Source organism: Sorex fumeus, unplaced genomic scaffold, assembly GCF_029834395.1.
Source record: "Sorex fumeus unplaced genomic scaffold, SorFum_2.1 ptg000044l, whole genome shotgun sequence".
NCBI classification, from domain to species: domain Eukaryota; kingdom Metazoa; phylum Chordata; class Mammalia; order Eulipotyphla; family Soricidae; genus Sorex; species Sorex fumeus.
In genome coordinates, this window is record NW_026606101.1 from 44,601,489 (window position 1) to 44,624,631 (window position 23,143).

At 44.7% G+C, this 23,143-nt stretch overlaps 1 protein-coding gene across 2 annotated transcripts in view; it reads left to right on the top strand.

Moving 5' to 3' along the window:
- NSD2 (nuclear receptor binding SET domain protein 2) overlaps positions 1-23,143 on the top strand; it is an 88,765-nt gene that overhangs the window by 8,986 nt on the left and 56,636 nt on the right. The gene's annotated exons all lie outside the window — the stretch shown is intronic.

A 23,143-nucleotide genomic window follows, 5' to 3' on the forward strand; every position in this document is an offset into this window, starting at 1 on the left:
CCATGAGGTACAGTTGTAGATTTACAAGTTTTTGTGCTTGGGTTTTGGTTATACAATGATCAAATGCCCATCCCTCCACCAGTGCCCATTTTCCACCACCATGGATAATATCCCTCCCACCCCCATCCCCCCATCCCACCCTGCCTCTGTGGCAGGGCAGTCCCTTTTGTTCTCTCTCTCCTTTTGGGTATAATGGTCTGCAAAAGAGGCTTTGAGTGGCAAACATGTTCAGTCCATAGTCTACTTTCAACATGCATCTCCCCTCCTGGGAGGATCCTCCAAACACCCTTTATTTGGTGCTCCCTTCTCTATCTGAGCTGCCCTTTCCCCTAGAATGCCCGGCTGGCCTCTAAGCTATGGAGTAATCCTCCTGGTGCTGATCTCAGCTATTCTTGGGTATAATCTCATATTTTGTTACTTTATATTCCCCAGATGAATGCAATCTTTCTATGTCTATCCCTCTCTTTCTGACTCATTTCGCTTAGCATGATACTTTCCATGTTGTACCACTTGTATATAAATTTCATGACTTCATCTTTTCTAACAGCTACATAGTACTCCATTGTGTAGATGTACCAAAGTTTCTTTAACCAGTCATCTGTTCTTGGGCATTCAGGTTTCTTCCAGTTTCTGGCTATTGTAAAGAGTGCTGGAATGAACAAACAAGTTCATTGAACAAACAAGTGCAGATGTCACTTCGACTATACATTTTTGCCTCTCTGGGATGTATTCCCAAGAGTGATATTGCTGGGTCAAATGGGAGCTCAATTTCTAATTTTTTGAAAATTGTCCATACTGTTTTCCAGAAGCAGCCCCAATATATTTTTAAAAGAAAAAAAAAGGTATAGTGGAAGATGAGTTGGGTTGTATCAAGTTGAATTTATTTTTTTTGAGTTCCAATCTATATAACACTCTTTCCTTAAAATTCAATTCCTTATAATTTACTTTTTAGTTTTTAGGCCATACCTAATGCACTGTGTGCAAAGGCCACTCCCAGCTCAGTGTTTAGGGGACCATGTGATTCTGGGGATTGAACCCAGCCATGCCTCACACCAGCACAGCTCTAGCCATGTTGAGTTATCGCCCTTCCTTCCTTCCTCCCTCCCTCCCTCCCTCCCTCCCTCCCTCCCTCCCTCCCTCCCTCCCTCCCTCCCTCCCTCCCTCCCTCCCTCCCTCTAGGAGGGGCCACATTCAGCACGCTCAGGGGTTACTCCTGGCTCTGCACTCAGGAATCACTCTTGGTGGGCTTGGAAGTATGGGGGGTGCCATATGGGATGCTGAGTTCCTTAACTGCTGTACTATAGCTCCAGGCCCCACACCCCTGTCCTTATAATTTCTTGGAACAAAAGTAATAATGATTCTTATTAATCCAGCTAGTATTGTGTGCATTCCTGACACCAGTATATACTTGGCCAATGTAGGGGTCTATGGGAGTTAGCAGATTATGTCAGGAAATGGCATAAATAAGATGGTATTTACCATCAGAGCTCTGCTTTACTGTTAGCCCAGCCATGAGTCATGTGCTCCCACTCCCCCTCTCCCCCCCCAAAAAAAGGAATAGAAAAAAAATCGGGTCATTCATTTCCCTGTACTTCTTTTGGAGAGGGGCTCAGTTCAGTTTTGCTTGTTGATAAGCAGGAAAACTCAGGAAATCTGTGTTTTGGGAAACTCTCATTGGAAGTGAAAATGTGTTGTTTTTGGTTAGGAGGCCATATCTGGTGGTGCTCAGGGCCTTCTCCTGTTCTGTCCTCAGGGATCACTCTTGGGGGGATACTGGGGACCATATTCGGTGCTGGGACTGGGGTCACCTGTGTGCAAGGCAGTTACTTTGACCTCTATACTATCTTTCTGCTCCTTGGATTTTCTTCTGTTTTTAATTTTTACTGTGCAGGAGCTCAAACACTGAACCTTGCATATGCAAGGCAAGTGCTCTACTGCTGAGCTACATCTCAGGCCCTGAAAATGAATTTTATTTGCTTTTGGGTTTTGGACCACACCCACTGGTGCTCAGGGATTACTCCTGGCTCTGCACTTAGGAGTTACTCCTGGTAGTTCTTGGGGGACCGTATGGGATGCTGGGGATTGAACTTGGGTTGGCTACGTGCAAGGCAAATGCTCTATGTGCTGAACTATTGCTCTGGTCCCTGAAAGTGAACTTTGTTATTTTGTTTTGCTTTGTTTTGGGGCTGCACCTGGCGATGCTCAGGCTTTACTCCTGGCTCTGTGCTCAGGAATTACTCCTGGAGGTGTTTTCAGGACCATGTGGGATGCTGGGGATAGAACTCAGGTTGCTGGTGTGCTAGGCAAGTGTTGTGCTATGGCTCCAGCCCCTGAAAATGAATTTTAGTAAAATCTTGTCCTTACATTACATTTTTGCCTTTTAGAGGCCAAGGTGACTCCTTGGAGATAATATTGGTAAAGGAAGGGTGTGCCTTCAATGTTTCAGTGGGGCTGCTGGTCTCCAGGCTGGGACCACAGTTTCCATTGTGCCTTGTCTTTATGGTCCTTGTCTCATAGAAGCAAGTCATTGTTGGGACCGGTTGTGATTCAAGTGTTTTGCATATGCAAGGCTCTAGGTTTTATTCTTGCTACTGCAGACCCCTGAATACCATGTACTATGCTATGGTGGCCCCCCAAATCACTGGGTGTGGCTCTCAAAACTAATGACAAAAAGACCGACAAAAAGACCGTTATTGCTTCCCTAGTTGTCACCTTATTATTTCTTGTTCTCTGTCATCTCCAGCGCTGGAGCTAGTCCTTTGTCACTGCCCAGATGCTGGCATCATCTCATGCTTCCCTTTCTCTGACTGTGAGTTCCTGGCATGGGGATGATGGGACAGAAACTATTGTGAGTTCCAGCCTAGAATTTATGGAATCGTATTTGTAAGAACAATGTTTTCTATAGAGGGTATGCCTGCAGTGCTTGCTTGGCAGTGCTTGGGACCACCTGTGCCACACATGGTTTTCAGGGGGTTATGTGGTGCCAGGAATTGAATTCTGGGCCTTGCATATTAATGGCATGTACTGCAACACTTGTGCCAATCCCCAGCCTCAAATAATGTACAATTTTTCTTTTGTAGTGCTCAGGGCTTACTCCTGACTGCACTCAGGGATCACTGCTGGCGGGCTTGGGGGACCATTTGGGGTGCTGGAGATTGAACCTGGGTGGGTTAGGTGCAAGGCGAGCTCCCTATGTGCTGCACTCCCTCTTCAGTTCCAAGCATGTATACTTTCTTCGTATCATTAAGGCAAAATGGAAATAGAAATTTTTATTCTTTTAAATAGTTTCATATTTGTAAAAGCACATTTTAGGAACATGTCTATTATAGAAAAGCAGAGGGAAACAGTCTCTCCAACCAACATGTTTTAGTGTGTTTCCTGTTTCCTGTTTCCAGTTAATTTTTTTCTTTAATGGAACCAGATATCCTAATGACAGTTTGCTCTGTATCATAACAAAAGGTAACTCCTTAATATCTAAGAGATAGGAGAGAGGTTAAGGCTCTTGCTTGGCCTCCCGCAGATCCTGGTGAATTGGGACTGCAGAGAGTACAGTGGGTAAGGTGGTAGCCTTGATTGCAGCAGACCCAGGTTCTATCCATGGCACCCTATTTGTGTCATTCCCCCCAGCCCACCAGGAGGAAGCCAGGATCACCACCAGGGTGTGCTTCCCCTCCAAAACAAACTAAACTTATCTGACTCAGCAGACTGGAGCCTATCCCCCCTACTCTTGTTCTGACCCAGTGGTCAAGGGGTCAGTGGGCATGTTTTGCTGGGAACATAGATTTGATCCTCTGCACTGCATGGTTGGTTCCTTGAGTACAGTTAAGAGCAACCCCCCCTGGCTACTGGATATGCCCCCCAAACCAAAAAAAACCCCTAACCCAAACAGCTATTTTGTTTTTCCTACTCTAGAAAGACAACTCATATTCTTTCAGCCTGTGGTCTATCTGTACTTTTGTTTTTGTTTTTTTTGGGCCACACCTAGCAGTGCTCAGGGTTTATACCTGGCTCTGTACTCAGGGATGCCTCCTGTCATACTCAGAGGACTCTGAGGGTGACAGGGGTTGAACACGGATCAGCCTTGTGCAAGGCATGTACCCTACCCTCTGTACTATGGGTCAGACTCTCTATATGTCCTTTAAAAGAATAACTCTTTTATTTTGTGGAGTTGAGAATTTTCAGATTTTTTTTTGTTTGTTTTTGCTTTTTGGGTCACATCCGGCAATGCTCAGGATTTACTTCTGGCTCTGCACTCAGGAATCACTGTTGGTGGAGCTGATGGATCATATGGGGTGCCGGGGATCGAATCCAGATTGGCTGCGTGCAGGGCAGACGCCCTACCCACTCACTGTACTGTGCTCTGCGCCCCCCCCCCCCAAACTTTCAGATTTGTATGTTAGATTTGTCAAGTTCTGTCTGTAGGAGATAAGGATTTCTCTTTCTAATTCCTTCATCTCCCACTTCCTCTTTCTACTTCTTTCTCATACTGTGGTGTTTTAGTTATCTATACTTGATGTAAATATAGAATATAATTGTTAAAGGCACAACAACACATATTTTGCTTACAGTTTCGCAGTTCGGATGTGGTATGTCAGAAGCAGCTGATTACATTCATGGAGCTATGTTGATATTGGTTGTTAGTCTGGTTTAGAAAGGCTGTTTGTTGGCCGCAGATCTTTCTGTGCTTGATCTTCTTAGCATTGTGCTGTGCTGGGTTTCTCAGCCCCCATAACTGGCCCATGATCAGGGCTTACTCCTGTCTCAGTGCCCAGGGATCACTCCTGGTGGGGCTTGGGGGGTATGTGGTGTTGGAGATTAAACCCTATTTGGCAGCAAGCAAGGCAAACACCTTCCCTCCAGCCTCTGTGCTTATTCCTTGAAGCAGGAAGTGAAACTTGTCAGTGCCTTTATTTATTTATTTATTTATATGTAGGAGTATACTGCTAATTTATTCAGCCACTGATTAGCTGATTGAATTGTACATGAACTCCACCTTACTTTTTTTTTCCATTTTTTATAATTTTATTTATTGAATCACCGTGAGAGCAGTTACAAAGCTTTTAGGTCTAAGTCTCGGTCATACAATGAAACACCCGTACCTTCACCAGTGCCCAGTCTCCACCCCCAACAACCCCAGTATACCCCATCCCACACCCTCCCCCTACCTGTGGGGCAGATGATTTCCACATTACTCTCTCTCTACTTTGATCACATTCAATATTTTGACACCAGACCCACCATTATTATTTGAGATTTTACCCCAACACTCAGATCTGCTGAAAAGGCAACAGTAGACAATTTGTTTTCTATTGCTGGTTATGAATAACATATGATGTCAAGTGGCTGCAGTAGTGGCTGCGCGATTTTGAAATTCTGAAATTTTAACACTTAAATCTGGAGGGATTTCTGCCAAAACCTGCTGGGTTCCGAGATTTGCTCCTGTGTCTCTGGGATCGTGGCCCTTAAGCAGCTTGATCAGGAGCTAGAAAGGCCGTTCATGGGCGATGACTTGGGGTCTTGTTGGGGTGAGGAGGACAGGACCGGCCAACATCCCCATCCCATGAGGCCCAAAATGTCTTGTCACTGCGGGCCCAAACCTGACTGTCCAATGGCCTCTGGAGGATGACGGCCACTGAGCTGCCAAGGGGAAACAGGCGGAGGGACAATACCCTTTCCCCCCAGGGGTTTCCAGTGCCTTTGAAGATGAGACCGAAGGCCAGAGAGACAATTCAGTGGACTAAGCCCGGGCTTTCCTTGCTGGAGGCCTGGGGATCAGGCTCCTGACCATTACATGTTCCCTGGAGCATGAGTCCAGGAGTAGCTGCTCCTTCAGCACTTCTGGCCCAAAAACCTAGCAAACAAACGATAAAGAGGAGACCAAGAACTGGCATTGGCATGGCATTGCTTTTGCCAGATTCAGTTGATGAAAGCAACCACAGGCCCAGGATAGACTCAAGGTGGTAGATTGAAGGAGTAATGTAAGAATTTGGACCATCTCCAATCAACGGTTTTAAAAACTAGTTTTTGGTTTATATGAATATCAGTATTTATCAGTTATTACCTCGTTCAGTCAAAACACTAATCAGTAATATTTAATCACATGTATTTGTCTACAGCCAGCCAGTCTGTACGGGCTGGAGCTATAGCACAGTGGGTAGGGCATTTGCCTTTCACGCAGCCGACCTGGGTTTGATTCCTCCGTCCCTCTCGGACAGCTTGGTAAGCTACCGAGAGTATCCTGCCCGCATGGCAAAGCCTGGCAAGCTCCCCATGGCGTATTTGATATTCCAAAAACAGTAACAAGTCTCACAATGGAGACATTACTGGTGCCTGCTCACTGGTGCCTGCTCGAGCAAATCGATGAACAATGGGATGGCAGTGCTACAGTGCTACAGTGCATTTGTCTGCATGTGCATGCATGCATATGGAGATTGAATCTAGGGTCTCATTCCAGTGAAGCCTGTGCTCCATCATTGAGCCACATCCCTAGATTTTATTTACTTTTGTTTTTATTTGGGGGCTATACCTGGTGGTACTCAGGGCTTACTCCTGGCTCTGTACTCAGGAATTACTCCTGGTGGTGCTCAGGAGACTATATGCGCTGCTGGGGATTGAATCGGGGTTGACCATATGCAAGGCAAGAACCATGCCTGCTCTATTGTCTCCAGCTCCTGTTTGCTTTCTTTTATGCCTTTTTGCTTCTCTAGCGGAAATTACGTTGTTTTTCTTGTGTCCTTAGTTTTTCATGCATCTCTTATAAATTCAGCTTCTTGTTTTCTTGGCTTTTTTTCTTTTTTTGAAATAAATAGATTTTATTTGGAGGATTTTTAAGGTGTGGAGGGGGGGAGAGTAAGAGTAATGTACTCAGGAGAGAACACAGGCTTCTCCAATGGTGGAGAGAGAGCCCCTACACACATCCTAACATTAGAGATGAAAGCATGAAAGTACACATCTCAAGAGGGGAGAGGTGGGTGACACATGTGGTCGGACACCACATGTGCTCTGCCATGTGGGCGTAAGCAGCACGTGGGCTCAGGCAGCATATGCACCTTCCTTTGCTTTTTTTTCCGTATCAGGCAGCTTATGGACTATATAGATCTGGCGCTGTGCCGAGGGTTACTTCAAGCGGTGTTTAGGGGACCATGTGGTGTGGGATATTAAATCAGGGCTTACCATGTGTAAGGCCTGTGTCAGCCCATTGAGATATCTGACCCTAGACTCTACTTTTCCAAAAAAACTATGGAAAAAGACTATGGTCAGTTATCCTCTGTCAGTACATACTTTTTTTTCTTGGGATCTTTCTTTTGGAATTTTCTGCTTTGTGCTCCCTCCCCATATGTCTGTGGCATTGCAACTCTTTGGGAGGCACCATTTTTTTCGCTATGCTTTACCTCTAGGTTTGGCTAATAGGCCTGCTGGTAGGTGTTTTGTGTGGCAGATAACTCTGAGTGCTCAGGGGATCAGTCTGGAGCTGCAGCGTCAACATGCTGCTCTGTTTCTCCAGCCCTGGGAAACATATTATATATTTTTTAAAGTTTTGGGTCATACCTGGCAATGCACAGGGCTTACTCCTGGCTTTGCACTCAGAAAACATGCCTGGCAGTACTCAGGCGACCAAATGGGATGCTGGGAATCGAACCCAGGTCGACCATGTGCAAGGCAAACACCCTACCTGCTGTACTATTATCGCTCCAGCCCTGGAAACTATATTTTTAAGACCTTACATACTTAAGGGATTTGATCTGTGCCCACACTTTATTGGTAGCTTATCTGAGTGTATAATTTAGATTAAAAATAATTTAAAATTTATTTTGTTTTTGGGACCATGCCTGGCAATGCTCAGGGGTTGCTTCTAGCTCTGCACCAAGGAATCATTCCTGGTGGTGCTTGGGGGACCATATGGGATGTTGGGATCTAACCTGGGTCGGCCATATGGGAAGGCAAGCACCTTACCCATTGTAATATTGTTCAGGCCTTGATTTCATAAAAATTTAAAATGGGGAGTTAATACAGTGGGTAAGGGCTGGAGCGATAGCACAGAGGTAGGGCGTTCGCCTTACAAGCGGCCAACATGGCCGACCCGAGTTCGATTCCTCCGCCCCTCTCGGAGAGCCCGGCAAGCTACCGAGAGTATTCGATATGCCAAACACAGTAACAACAAAGTCTCCAATGGAGACGTTACTGGGCCCGCTCGAGCAAATCGATGATCAACGGGAGGGCCTTTACCTTTACCTTTTAATACAGTGGGTAGGTGTTTGCCTTGCATGTGATCGACCTGGGTTTGATACCTGGAGCCCTATGTGGTCCCCCTAGCCCTCTAGCAGTGATCCCTAAGCGCAGAGCCTGGAATAAACCTTTGAGTACTGCTGACGATAGCCCCCAAACAAAACAAAACAAAAATCTTAAATGCATTGCATAATTTTGGTTTTTTCATGTTCTCTTTCCTCTCTTTTCATTCTCTCCTCTCTCCTGTCTTCAGTCTTCTGGCCCTTTGCAGTGCCCAGAATCAAGCTTGGAACCTTGAATGTCAGGCAGAGCTCTTCAGCTGCTTGAGCTCTCTCTGGCTCCCTTCTTTAATAGTTAGGGGGGGTGGAAATCTTTTTTTTTTGCTTTTTTTGGGTCACACCCAGCAATGCTCAGGGTTTACTCCTGGGTCTGTACTCAGGAATTACTCCTGGCAGTGTGGGGGGACCATACGGGATACCAGGGATCGAACCCAGGTTGTCCACATGCAAGGTAAACACCTTACCTGCTGTACTATTGCTCCGGCCCTGGCAGGGAAAGTCTTCACCTACAATTTTTCCCCAGGTTAAGGCACAATTTACAAATAAATTTGGGCATATTTAAAGTATAAAATGTGATGATTTGATATAAACATACAGTGAAGTGATTGTCATAATCAGATAGATATATTTATTGTCACACTTGATCACTTCTTTTTTGTATGTGTTGACTCTGCTTGAGGTCTACCCTTGGCCGAGGAAGAGAGCACAAGCTGGAGCAAATGCCTTAAATGCAGGAGTCCTGGGTTTGATCCCCAGCCCAACATCTGCACTAAGGTCTGGCATTAAAGAAGAAAAAAAAAACCACTTGCAACAAAATTCAGGATTATTTTATTTGGTGCCACACCTCGCAGTGCTCAGGGCTTACTCCTGGCTCTGTGTTCAAGCGTCATTCCTTTCAAGGGTTGGGGGATCCTATGCATTGCAGGGGCTTAAACCCAGGTTGGCTGCATGTAAGGCAAGAACCCTTTCTGGCTCTACAATACAGGGTCATTAACTAGAGTCACCATGCAGGACAGTATGTCTTCACAGTGAATGAATCTTAGAAAAGAAAGGCTGTGTCCTGTGACAAAATCTTCCCATTTCCTCCAGTACTGTTGGCAATCATTCTGAGTTTGAGTGTTCCACGCTTGACTGTGTTCAGAACTTACTCCTGACACTGTACTCAGGGATTACTCCTGGCACACCTTGGGATCCTGGGGATGGGACCCTGAGAGGCTGTGTGCAGGGCAAGTGCCCTACCTGCTGTACTTTTTCCAGCCTGAGTTTGACTTTTTCATATTCCTCATATAAATGAGATTATATAATACTTGCCTTTCTCTAGGCTTACTTCACTTAATTTAATGTTCTACAGGTTTATCCTTGTCACAAAGGTTTCATTTTTTAATAATCATAAACTAATCCTGTTTGTATATATACAAATTGAGTAATAGTTCATTGTGTATGTTTGTGTGTATGTGTATCACATTTTCTTTATCCCTTTATCTATTGAGAGACTCTTAGGCTGTTGCACAAGGGTCCAAACTCATGATTCATTTTGCAAGGTAGGCACCTTCAGCCACCGAGTCATCCCCCTGGGTCCTGGACCTTTCTTGATTCAGTCACAGAAGCTTCAGCGAAAGCTGCAGCCTAGAGATATAATAGGAGATTGCAGGTGCTTGGTTCAAAGCCACATCTGAGGTTCTGCCAAAGCCATCATAGTTTCTTTCCTTAACATCAGTGTTCTTCTCATACTAAAAACAGCACTTTTTTCCCATTTTGAAAATTGTTGCTCTTGGGAACTCCATTTATGTGAATCGACATAATTTTCACTTTTTTTTTCAACCGTATTTCCTTTCTTCCTGCTTCACTTTTCTGCCCCTTTCTCCCTTTCATTCATCTATTGCCATTTGCTCCCTTATTTTCTTTAATTTCTTTCCTCCTCTTGGCAAGACCATAGGAGATGTATGATGTGTTTTCTGGCTGTCACTTTGTTTCTTGAGCATTGCAGAGTATGTAGTACTTCAGTTATTTGGATCACACCTGGTGGGGTTACTGCTGGCTGTTCACTCAGGAATTACTCCTGGTGGTGCTTGGGGTTCATATAGGATGCTGGGGATCGAACCTGGGTGACCCATGTGCAAGGCAAATGCCCTACATGCTGTACTATCGCTCTGACCCCAGAGCACAACCAGGAGTAATTCTTGAGTGCAGCGCCAGAAATAACCCTGAGCTTTGCATGGCGTGGTCCAGAAAAACAAAAGGAAAAAAATATGGTTTCCTCAGCACCTTCAGGAATGATCCCTGAGCAGAGCCAGAAGTAAGCCCTGAATACCAGAGGGTGTGTGGGTCCTTCCTCCCCCCCAACAGCCCCCCAAACTTTCAAGTAGATGATATATCCACATATTGAATGAGAGTGTGGCTGCCAGCTCCTCATTCCTTACAGGTCATATTGTGTATATTCTTGAAATGTGTATGTACGGGATTGCTAATATAGTTTTTTTGGGGGAGGGGTCAAGATGGAATCCAGTATTTCAATGTAAGCCAGGTGCTCTACCATTGAGCTAAGCCTGTGGCCTTGTAATTCTCCTAAGCTGTTACCAATGCGAGCAATATTCTGTTTTAGGCCCTCATTCATAGTCCTCTTGGGAATCACTGCTAACTCCTGGCTCAGTGCTCAGGGACCATACCTGATTGTGTTTGGGGGACCACATGTGGTACCAGGATTTATTTGAACCATGATTAGCTTTTCAATTTTAATTAAATATTTTCGCTATATACATATAATTAAATATTTTAATTTCACTGACTTGCTTCAGTGTTTTAGCCATTTCAATGATTGGGCTACATTTATTAGAATATTTTTTAAGGGAAAAAAATAAAAATTTTGTTTTATTTTTATTTTGGGCCATACCCAGTGGTGCTCAGGGCTTATTCCCGGCTTTGTGCTCAGGGATCACTCCTAACAGGACTCAGGGGACAATATATGATGCCAGGGATCCAACTCCAACTTGTCAGTAGCATACAAGGCAAGAGCCCATTGTCCTATTATTTCCATTTAAGATATTTTAAAAGGGAAGTATTTAGGAACTAGAATTCTTGTTATAAATTTTTCTTATATCACACCTCCAATAGAGATTTAATTTTTTTTGCATTAGTTCTCTTGAATTTGACATTTCTCTCATTCCTCTGTTGTCTTTGTCCTTGTGGGTTGGTACTATTTTTGGAAATTCCTTGCTGTCATTTAATTGGGGTGTCTGGAAGGAGTGTTAGGTAAAAGTGAGAAAGGAAGCTCATATTTTAAAAATTGTCAAAATTCTGGGAATGGAGCATTTGTACAGTGGGTAGGGTGATTGCCTTGCATGCGGCTGACCTGGGTTTGATCCCTGATATCCCATATGTCCCCTGAGCACCACCAGGAATAATTCCTGAGTGCAGAGCCAGGAGTAAGCCCTGAGCATCACTGTGACCCAAAAACAAACAAGTCAAAAGTCTTTTGAAATTTTCTTTCTCCCTACCTCCTTCTGCTACTCCCTGCCTTGCAGTTCCTGTTTCTTTTGCAAGTTTATTAGGAGATAAACTTACTGTTTATAAGTACTTAGGGTTTTTATTTTTTTCTTTTTGGGTCAACCCGGTGATGCACAAGGGTTACTCCTGGGTTTGCACTCAGAAATTACTCTTGGCAGTGCTCGGGGGACCATATGGGATGCTGGGAATCAAACCTGGGTTGGCTGTGTGCAAGGCAAACACCCTACCGACTGTGCTATCGCTTCAGCCCCTATAAGTACTTAGGTTTTAAGATTTTATTTTATTTTGAGTGTTTGAGCCAAGCTGGGCAGTGCTCAGGATTATTTCTTACTTTGTGCCTAGGAGTCACTCTGGGTAGTGTTCTGTGGGACTGTTTGTAGTGCTGGGGATCAAACTGAGGTTTACTGGATTGTCTCTCCAGCCAGGTTCTTTGCCAGAGTCTTTGCCTTCATATAGTATAGTTTCAATATGCTGTATCTAGACATTATTTTTGTGCTTGAGGGCTATTCCTGGCTTGATCCTTGTGGGGACTATCTTGTGCTGGAATTTAACCCAGATTTCTTGCATACAACTTGTGTTCAGCCTGTTCAGCTGTGCTTCAGCCCATAGACATTGATTGTTAAAGACTTACTTGAATACCCTGGTGCTCTTTTAATCCAAATAATTGCGTTTCCTTTGATTTATGCGCATCCTCCTCTTGAATATTTTCTTTTCCCCACCTCTCTTGGAATTCCATTTAAAAGTAAGATCCCTGAGGGGGCTGGAGAGATAGCACAGTGGGTAGAGCATTTGCCTTGCACGTGGCTGACCCGGGTTCGATTCCCAGCGTCCCATATGGTCCCGAGTGCAGAGCCAGGAGCATTGCCGGGTGTGACCCAAAAAGGCAAAAAAAAAAAAAAGTAAGATCCCTGAGGCAAAGTGTGTGTGTGTGTGTGTGTGTGTGCGCTCGCGTGCACAAGATCCATAACAAGGCTTAAGTGTACAGTTCTGTGGTATGAAGTACATTCATGCTATTCTGTAACTGTAACACACCACCCATCTCTAGAACTTTATTATCTGCGAAGACTGAAACTCTGTTCCTGTAAACAGTAATGTGCCATACCTGAACAACTCAGAAAATCCATTTGATTTTCTGTCTCTGAAGTAAAATTATGCTCGCAAGCTCATGTTTCATCATATAGTATTTACAACTTTGAGACATTTTTTTTGGGAAGCTCCTCAGCATTTCTCAGCTGTACTTGGCTTAGCAGTGTGATTATGGTCATTAAGTACTAGGGCCCAGTAAAGGCAGTTCAGTGTGGGACGCTGGGGCCAGTCCAGGGGTCTCAGTATTCTTAGGCCATCGGTGCCGGGGGTTAGTCTTCACATTCATCCACATTGTAGCAGGTATCAAAACCTCATTCCTTTAAAGATTTTTAAAGCTTGGAGTTGGAGTGATAGTACAGTGGGTCAGGCACTTGCCTTGCATGTGGACCAATGCAAGTTCAATTCCTGGTAGCCCATATAGTCCCCTGAGCCCACCAGGAGTGATTCCTGAGTGCAGAGCAAGGAGTAACCTATGAGCACAGCCCAGTATTCTCCAAACACTCACTGTGCCCCACCTCCCAATTTTTTTTTTTAAGCTTTTGTATTAGACCACGCCTGATGGTGCTCTGACTGCTGCTGTCACCGTGCAAGGAGAGCTCCTGGGGGTGCCAGGATGGAAATGGGCTGCAGAGTATACACTCTGCTCTTTGACCTATCTCCCTGTTGGATTCATTCCCTTTAACGTGCTGATATTTTGTGCTGAATGTGTATCGTATGTGTCACGGTCATGGTCATGGTCCTCCCGTTGTTTATCGATTTGCTCGAGCGGGCCCAGTAACATCTCCATCGTGAGACTTCTTGTTACTGTGTTTGGCATATCGAATACGTCACGGGGAGCTTGCCAGGCTCTGCAGTGCGGGCAAGATACTTTAGTAGCTTGCTGGGCTCTCTGAGAGGGGCGGAGGAATCGAACTTGGGTTGGCCATGTTGGCTGCGTGTAAGGCAAACGCCCTACCGCTGTGCTATCGCGTATAGACCACATTTTATATATTCCTTTTGTGGGTAGAAACTTGAGTTGCTTCTGTCTTTTACTTCGCTGCAATGCTGCTGGGATCACTGGAGGGCAGTGATCTTTGGAGTTCCTGCTCCAGATGCTTTGAGTGAGCAGACTTTATCATGGTAGTGATGATGGTTTTTGGAGCAATTAGGGTAGAGGAAAATCAAACACTCTTTCCTCTCTCTCTCTCTTTTTTTTTTTTTTTTTTTTTTTTTTGCTTCTTGGGTCACACCAGTAATGCTTACTTTGCATTTAGGAATTATTTCTGATGGTGCTCAGGGGACCATATGGGATGCTGGGAATCGAACCTGGGTTGGCTGAGTGCAAGGCAAATGTGGAATTGCCTCTGCACTCACAGGCGAACTCAAGGGACCGTATGAGATGCCAGGGATCAAATCCAGGTTGGCCATATGCAAGGCCAAGTGCACTACCTGCTGTACTATTACTCTAGCCCCTCCTCGTTCTTTTGTAGCATTTTCAGCAGTTTTTCATAACAATACACAATAAATTATTTCAGTTTGCTTTGGGACAGAGGTTGGGGTTCAGGAAGGAAACATCCTAAATATGGTGTATAATGGTGGTGGGATTGGTATACAAATATTGTGGACTACTTTCCAAAAAAAAAAAAGATTGATATCTTGGCTGGAGCCATAGTATAGCGGGTTGAGCACTTGACCTTGCACGTGGCCAACCTGAATTTGATTCCCTCGCATCTCATATGGTCCCTTGAGTTTGCCTGTGAGTGCAGAGGCAGTAGTTAGCCCTCAGCACCACGAGGTGTGGCTGTAAAACAAAACTAAAAAAGATTGGCTTCTTTGGCCAGTAAAGAGGTTTTGTCTTTTTTTTTTTTTCCTCTTTGGGTCACACCCGATGATGCTCAGGGATTACTCCTGGCTTTTACACTCAGGAATCACTCCTGGCGGTGCTCAGGAGATCATATGGGATGCTGGGAATTGAACCCGGGTCAGCTGCGTGCAAGACAAATGCCCTGCTCGCTGTGCTGTCAAGCCCCATTAAGAGTAATTTATTTTGTTTTGGGGCTACTACCAGCAGTGCTCGAGTTTACTCCTGGCTCTGTGCTCAGGACTCAACTCCTGTGGGACTGGGGAATGATATGGATTGCCAGGGATCAAGGCAAGTGCTCTACCAGCTGCACTAACTTTCTGACTTAGTTTTAAGGAGTTCTCTGTATTTTAGAGAGCAGTCCTTTACCATTTGCATCTTTTGTAAATATTTTCTTCCCAACTATGACTTTACCTTCACAATCTCTTATACAATCTGTCTCAGAACAGATGTTTTTATTTTATTAAAATCCAGATTATCAGTTATTTTTCATGGATCGTGCCTTTAGTTGAATCTCAGATTCCCTCTAAACCCGAGGTGTTCATCTACATTCTAATCTAGGAGTCCTCTAGTTTTGTACTTTACTTTTGGGCTTATGATTCATTTTCATTTCCATTTCATTTCCTTGAAGGATGTAAGGACTGTGCCTGTATTCACTTATTTATTTTTATTCTTTTTATTTTGGGGCCACATTCAGTGGTTCTCAGGGCTTACATCTGATTCTGAGTTCAGGGATTGCTCTTGGGGGGTACTTGGGGGAATGATAATGTGGTTCTGGGGGTCGAACTTTGGTCAGCCGTGTGTATCTCTCTAGTCCCTAGATGCACTTTTTTCCTGCATATGGATGTCTTGTTGATCCAGGACTGTTTGTTGAAAAGATGATCTTTGCTTCTTTGCTTTTGCCTCTGCTCCATCATCAAAATATTTTATTTGGCTGGAGGGATAATAGAGAGAGTAGGGTGTTTGCTTTGCATGTCCTGATCTGGGTTTGATTTCCAGCACCACATAGGAATTGAACCTGGGTCTGCCACTTGCAAGGCAAAACATCTTACTGTTTGTCCTAGGCCTTCAGGTCCTCAGGAATTAAAAATTCTTTTAGCTATTCTGCATGGATGATCCATGTCTCCTGTGAACAATAGTCTGTTTTAGTTCTTCCTTTCCAGTGTTTATTTTTATTTCCTCTGATGTCTTTTTGGATTAACTAGGATGGCAGGATATTTTTATGTCTTCCTTTAACACCAATAACTAAAATACCAGCATCCTAGGTGTGGTATGGATTTTTGTAAGAGTTAATGTTTGTCTCCTAATCTCAAAGTAGCTTTCACCTCTTTATCAGCATGTGCCTTTGTTCTTTTTTCTTTTTTTTTTCCCTTTTCTTTTTGGGTCACACCCGGGGATGCACAGGTGTTACTCCTGGCTCACGCACTCAGGAATCACTCCTGGCAGTGCTTGGGGCATATGGGATGTTGGGAATCGAATCCAGATTGGCTGTGTGCAAGACAAACACCCTACCGCTGTGCTATCACTCCAGCCTGCCTTGTTTTTTTGTTTTTTTTCCCTAGTCTTTTTTTTGGATGGTGTTTCCCCTTTTACTTCTGTTTATTCTGGTTTTATCAACTAAACCAATGGGTTTTTAAAATTTCAGTGTCTGTGATTTTATTTTCTGGATCTTCCAGCCATGCAAAAGTAATTTGTTTCCCGGTCTGGAGCAACAGTACAGTGGGTAGGGCGTTTGCCTTGCACGTGGCTGACCCAGATTCAATTCCCAGCATCCTGTATGGTCCCCTGAGCACCTCCAGGAGTAATTCCTGAGTGCAAAGCCAGGAGTAACTTTTGTGCATTGCCAGGTGTGACCAAAAAGAAAGGAAAACAAAACAAAAAGTCATTTGCTTACATTCCATGCAAGACTTTCCATGTTGCCCTGTTCTGAGCTTCTCCACGTTGCTGTTCTGCTGTGATGGGTCTGTGGGTTGCACGATCTGTCCATTCACTCACTTTGGCAGTGTGTCTTCTAGGCTTGGTCCCTCTGAGCAGTTTTCAAGTTGCCTTGGCGTAGGGTTTTACCAAGACTTGCTTATTCTCAACCCATGTTTCATATTTGTTGCTCTAGTAGATTTAGGGCACCAAGACCTTCTTGAAGTAGATCTTTTTCTTTTTCATTATTTTTTTTGGTTTTGGGGCAACACGTGGCAGTATTTAGGGCTTACCCTAAACACAGCCACGTGCTCAGAGATCACTCCTGCTTGGGGAACTGTATGTGGTGCTGGGGATTGAACCTGGGTTCACCAGGTGGGTGGCAAGTGCCATGCTCACTGTACTCTCTCTCTGGCCCTTGAAGCAGATTTCTTGAGGACTGGTTTCAAAACTGCCTCCGGTAGGGGTTTGTATCGAGTGCAGCATAGAACCAGTGGTGAGTTTGAGATGACAGCGGCACTCACAGCAGACTCTGTGGGCTTAGTGTGCTGAGTGTGAGGGGGAAGCTAGTCCTCCAGAGGGCTGAGAATCAGCGCAGCCTTGGCCTCCACTTCCACTCTGGCCTGACAAGGCTAGAGGGGCCTTGCCCTGCTTCTCTGTCTCGGGTTCTGGTTTTGTGCTGCTTGTAACCCAGAATCCTGCTCTGGTCAACCTGTATCTACACGGCTTATTGTTTCTTCTTCATTTCTGGACCAGAAAGGGTACTGTTCTTGCTTTGCATTAGACAAATATTTAGCTTTAACCAAATAAATAGATATATTTAATTTTGACTTCTTTCCCCAGAAATCTTCTGTATTATATTGATGTAGATATTTAATGGAGTGCTTGATTTTGAATCTTTTTTGGATGAGCTCTTTTGGCTGCGATGTTCTTACTTTACTATGGTAATAACGAATTTGTTTCTGTTTTATAATTTATCTCAGGGCTAGGACGAAGAGACGTTACTGGGGCCTGCTTGGGGCAATCGATGAATTTATTTTGTAGCTATAGTCGAATTGAGGGCTGGAGTGATAGCACAACGGCAGGGCATTTGCCTTGCACACAGCCGGCCCGGCTGAGCCGGGTTTGATTCCTCTGCCCCTCTTGGAGAGCCCAGCAAGCTGCCGAAGAGTATCTTGCCCGCATGGCAAAGCCTGGCAAACTACCCGTGACTTATTCAATATGCCAGACACAGTAACAAGTCTCACAGTGTTACTGGGCCCGCTCGCTAGAGCAAATCGATGAACAACAGGAGGACAATGCAGTGCAGTTAAACTGATCTTGGTCTGAAGCTCTTTTTTAAGGGACATTTGTTTTCTGGCTTTGTGTGAGAATTAAGCTGATACAAAGGTTTGAGAAACTTTTTACTTTTTGTCTTCTGGAATTTTTTAAATAGTAAGAGTGATAAATTTAAATATTGTGACTGAAAAGACTTAGACTTCATGGTTCAACACGTGAAATTAAGGTAGGGGTCAAAATGCAGAGCCAGGTATACTGGGGTAGCATCATAGAAGTTCAGAGCCTACCACCACACAGTGAGGGGTGATGTGGGTCACAGAGCAGCTGCCTCCAAGGAGAGGAGCGCGGCCCTCAACAGGCCTGGACCAGGTGTCCAGAGTTAGACTGCTCCTTTCTTGAGCTTTATGATGGCGGTGTGAGTGGGGGGGGGGCAGTTAGTGCTCTGGGTGTCAAGAAGTGAAGATTCTGAAAATTAAGATTAATTTTCTTTTGAAAATTAAGAGAACCCAATAAATCTGATTTTTTGTTTTGTTTTGGTGCCACACCTGGCTCTTGCATTCAGGAATTACTCCCGATGGTGCGTGGGGGACTAAATGGGGGATCGAACCTGGGTTGGCTGCATGCCAGGCAAACACTCTACCCATTATACTATTGCTCAGGTCCCAGAAATCTGATTTTGTTGGTGAATGTTTTTCAAGCTTTGATTGTTAACAACTGATTTTCCTTTATTAATGATTCTATTTGTTACTTTTATGTTTTATGTTCTAAATAGAATTGCATTTATGCCAATAACTCATCATAGTCTAGTGTTGGTGTTGGTGTAAAGGTAAGAACCTTGCAATTGTCTAGGCTTAGTTATACTTTTCATGTTGCAGTTGACATGTGTATTATATCAAGTTATAACTCAAAATGTTTTGACTTTTGGGTTAGTTTGACTTTTTTTTTTAAAGATAGGACAGGGACTGGAGATACAGTACAACGGGTAGGGTGTTTGCCTTGCACGCAACTGACCCGGGTTCGATTCCCAGCATCCCATATTGTCTCCCCTGAGCACTGCCAGGAGTAATTCCTGAGTGTAAAGCCAGGAGTAACCCCTGTGCATTGCTGGGTGTGACCCAAAAAGCAAGAAAAAAAGATAGGAGGAACTAAGTGGAACAAATAAATTCACCATTTTTGGTGTCTTCATCTCCTCCTAAAGAGAAAATAAAGTTTGCCTATTCTCTTCAAACTTCAGGTTCTTTTCAGCATTTTGTGGAGATTTGCATCTTCAAACTAAGAACAGTATCTTAGTTTATGTTTCTCTGAAAATGCATTTGCTTTGTTCTTTTTTTTTAACATGATACAACTTTATTTTTAAAAAATTTTTAAAAATTTTTATTAGTGAGACACCATGAGGTACAGTTGTAGACTTACAAATTTTTGTGCTTGGGTTTCAATTATACAATGATCCCATCCCTCCACCAGTGCCCATTTCCCACTACCACGGATCCCAGTATCCCTTCCACCCCCTCAGAGCCCCCATCCCACCCTGCCTCTGGGAGGGCATTCCCTTTTGTTCTCTCTCTCCTCTTGGGTGTTATGGTTTGCAAAAGAGACATTGAGTGGCAATCATGTTTGGTCTATTATCTACTTTCAGCATGCTTCTCCCATCCTGGAGGATCCTCCCAACATCCTTTATTTGGTGCTCCTTTCTCTATCTGAGCTCCCTTTTCCCCTAGCATGTGAGGGATTTTTTTTTTCTTAGTGAAGTTCTTTCTGCCTCTGGGATTTTCTGTTCTCAGCGTTTTGTGCTGCTGGGTGTGTTCTTTTGTTTTTCCTGTTTGATGTTTGCCGGGGGTTTCTGTGAATCTGTGAATTTATATTAGGTCTGGGAATTTTTTTTTGATCTTAATTCCCAAATATTCTTTTCTGTCTCATTTGTTCCTTTTCTGGGTGGGTATATGAATTCTGTCTTTTGATTGTTTTTTTTGGGGGGGGAGGGGGTGTTATACCTGATGTGCTCAGAGTTAACTCCACACTCTGCGCTCAGGGATCACTCCTTGTAAGGCTTGGGGACCATATGTGGTGCTGGAGATCGAACCTGAGTTGACTGTGTGCAAGGCAAGCACTCTCCAGCCCCAGATTGATAGTTCTGGGGCTCTGCTCTTCTAATTCCCTTTTAAATTGAATTTACTGAACTCTTTATGATCCAAACTTTACATGTCTTATGCTATTAAACTCAACAATGGGTTCTTTCTTTCTTTCTTTCTTTCTTTCTTTCTTTCTTTCTTTCTTTCTTTTTTTGTGGGGGAGGTTTGTGCTCTACCCAGAGGTGTTCAGAAATTACTCCTGGCTCTGTGCTAGGTAGTGGTCTCTCCTAATGGTGCTTGGGGATTGAACTTGGGTTGACTGCATGCAAGGCAAGCACATTAACATGTTTTTTCTGGGCCTCATAACTATTTGTGGGAGGGGAGGTTGTGCTCTGGGGTTACTCCTGGTAGTCTTGGAGGATCATATGCAATACCAGAGATCGGACCTGGGGTGGCCACTTGCAAGGCAAGTACCTTACCTTACGCGTATGTCTCACCAGCCTGTCTCATAACAATTTTGATCTCTTGAATCTCTTTCAATAAACAACTCCCCACACACCTCCCAGTCTCTGGCCTAATCATTTGTTTTCTGTTATCTTACTTCTCAAGGAACCTCCTGTGACCAAGATTACACAGAATTGGTCCTTTGGTGATTTCACTCAGGGTAATGTCTTGATGACTATAAACATGTCAGGATTCCCTGTCCCTACCATGTGGCATTCAGTCCCACCCGGCCCTTGCTCCTTTTTATTTTGATGGTCCTAGGAATTGAATCCAGAACATTACACATGCCAAGCAAATATTCTACCATTGAACTTCATCTCTCACTTGATTTTTTTTTTTGAGTACTTGTTGGTGTTCAGGAGCTAATCCTGGCTCTGTGTTCAGGTGTTGTGACCCCAGGTGGTGTCAGGGGGACCATATGTGGTCTCATACAGGACTGAGATGACTGCCATCACATTTGGGCTATTTCTCCTGCCTAGTTCGTCTGTCTGTCCCTCCCTCCCCTCCCTCCCTCCCTCCCTCCCTCCCTCCCTCCCTCCCTCCCTCCCTCCCTCCCTCCCTCCCTCATGGCGCTATCCTCAGGAATCACTCCTGGCAGGCTTGAGTTCCAGGGATAGAACCTGGGCCACCCATGTGCAAAGCAAACACCCTATCCACTGTGCTATCACTCCAGTCCTATGTTATTGGTAGTTTTATGAATGTTATTCCACACCCCCCACCAGAGTGTCTACTTCTACCCAGCAGTATCACAAAGAACCTGTCCCATCCACCCCCTTCTGCCCCCCCAGGCAAACCCAATTCTTTGTTTTTATTTTCTGGGCCACAGCCAACTGTGCTGTGATCTTAATCCTGCCTCTACACTCCGGGAGCACTCCTGGCACTCAGGGATCACTCAAGAACCCTATGGGATGCCAGGGATTAAACCTGGGTCGGCCACATTCAAGACCAGTACCTTATTTGCTGTACCATCTCTCTGGCCCCGGTGGTTTTTATTTTTGATTTGTGGACTACGTTTGGCAGTATGGAAGCTGGATCAGCCACATGCGAGGCAGGTGCCCTTCCCGCTGTACTTTCATTTTGTCAGTTAACTCAGTTCTGTAGTAAGGTTATAGATGTCTCTATAAGAAATCAAGTGAGGGATGGAGTGAGGTTTGGCCATATCCAGCTGTGCTCAGGTCATTTTACTTTTTGCTTATGAGTGACCCCTGGTAGTGCTTGGTGGACCAAGCTAGGGGACCAAATGTGGTGCCAGGAATTTGAACCATGATCTGCAGGATGCCTAACGCCTTCCCCTGCACTGATTCTTCAGCCCCATGACTCCTTGCTTGTGGGAACTGACCCCACTCATTGTTTCCTTGCTTTTGATTTTCTCTAGTGCCTTTCAGTTACGTATTTTTTAATTTTGTGGGGGAGGTGGTACGCAGTGCTCACCTGGCACCTGGTAGTGCTCACTGTCACCTCTGGCAATCCCAAGGATCAGACCCTCAGCCTCAAGTTCATTCCCTGGCACCAGATAACCCCATGTTGCTCGACCTAAATAGCTTAACTGTCAGACCTATGCCGCTTGGCAGCTTCTCTGTGTCTGCTTCTGTTGAATGCTGCCTTCCCAGCTGCATCAGTGATTCCAATTCTTGTTGCTTGGCACCATTGGGGTTTTGGTTCCTTCATCAGTGCCCCTGTGGGATTGTAGTATGTGTACTATATGGAATTGCTATGTAGTCCACACTCGTATCATTACACATTAGCTAGAGGGGTCTGATTTTTTTTTGGGGGGGGGGGTCGTGTAGGGACAGGTTGGGTCACACCTGACTCTGTTCTGGGCTTCTCCTGGCTTGATGTTCATGGATCACTCCTGGTAGTACTCTGGTACCATTCGTATTAGTGGGGATTGAACCTGTGTCAGCTGTAGGCAGACCAAGCACCTTATGGGTACATTATCTCTCCAGACCCTAGAGGGGTATTAAAACCTTCCCTCTCTGTATTTGGGCTTCATGCATCCATCATAGCACATTGTGAGCAGGTCACGTATGACTCAGCAGTGTTGCTTCAGCCAGTTCATCTTCAGCTGGTGCTAAATTCAGTTGCCTGTTCCTGTAGAACTCCATTTCAGGCGGATGGGTGATGGAAGTGAGGATACTCTCCTTAGCATAAAGTCAAACTGATTTGGGTGCTTTCTCACTTTCTAATTGTCCATTCTGTGTGTACATGTGTGTCTCACCAATCTGCAACTAATACCATACCAAGAAATGGAAGATTAAAGAAGTTAGGGGATTGAGGAGTATCTGCAGTGGTACCTGAGGGTGTGTGGTCATTTCTGGCAATATTCAGGTCTTGGTGTGACCATGAGGATTTGGTGTTCAAACCTGGTGATCAGTGTTCCTGGTAGTACTCCAAAGGCACTATATAATAAGGAGACATGGTCATGCTTAGCAGTCCTGTGGTGCCAGGGATTGACTTTAGCACCTTGGCCTTGCCAGGCATGTGCTCTCTACTGCTGGAGCTCTCCCTGGCCCTGGACAATCTGGGCATAAACTTTGCTGGCCAGGTGACTGTGGCATGTTTCTGGACTTCTCTCTGGTGTCCTCAGCCAGGATAAGAGGGCCTGGGGACATATATTCCCTGTTAAGTGTTTGGATGTATCTTGCCACCTTTATCCAGTGTCA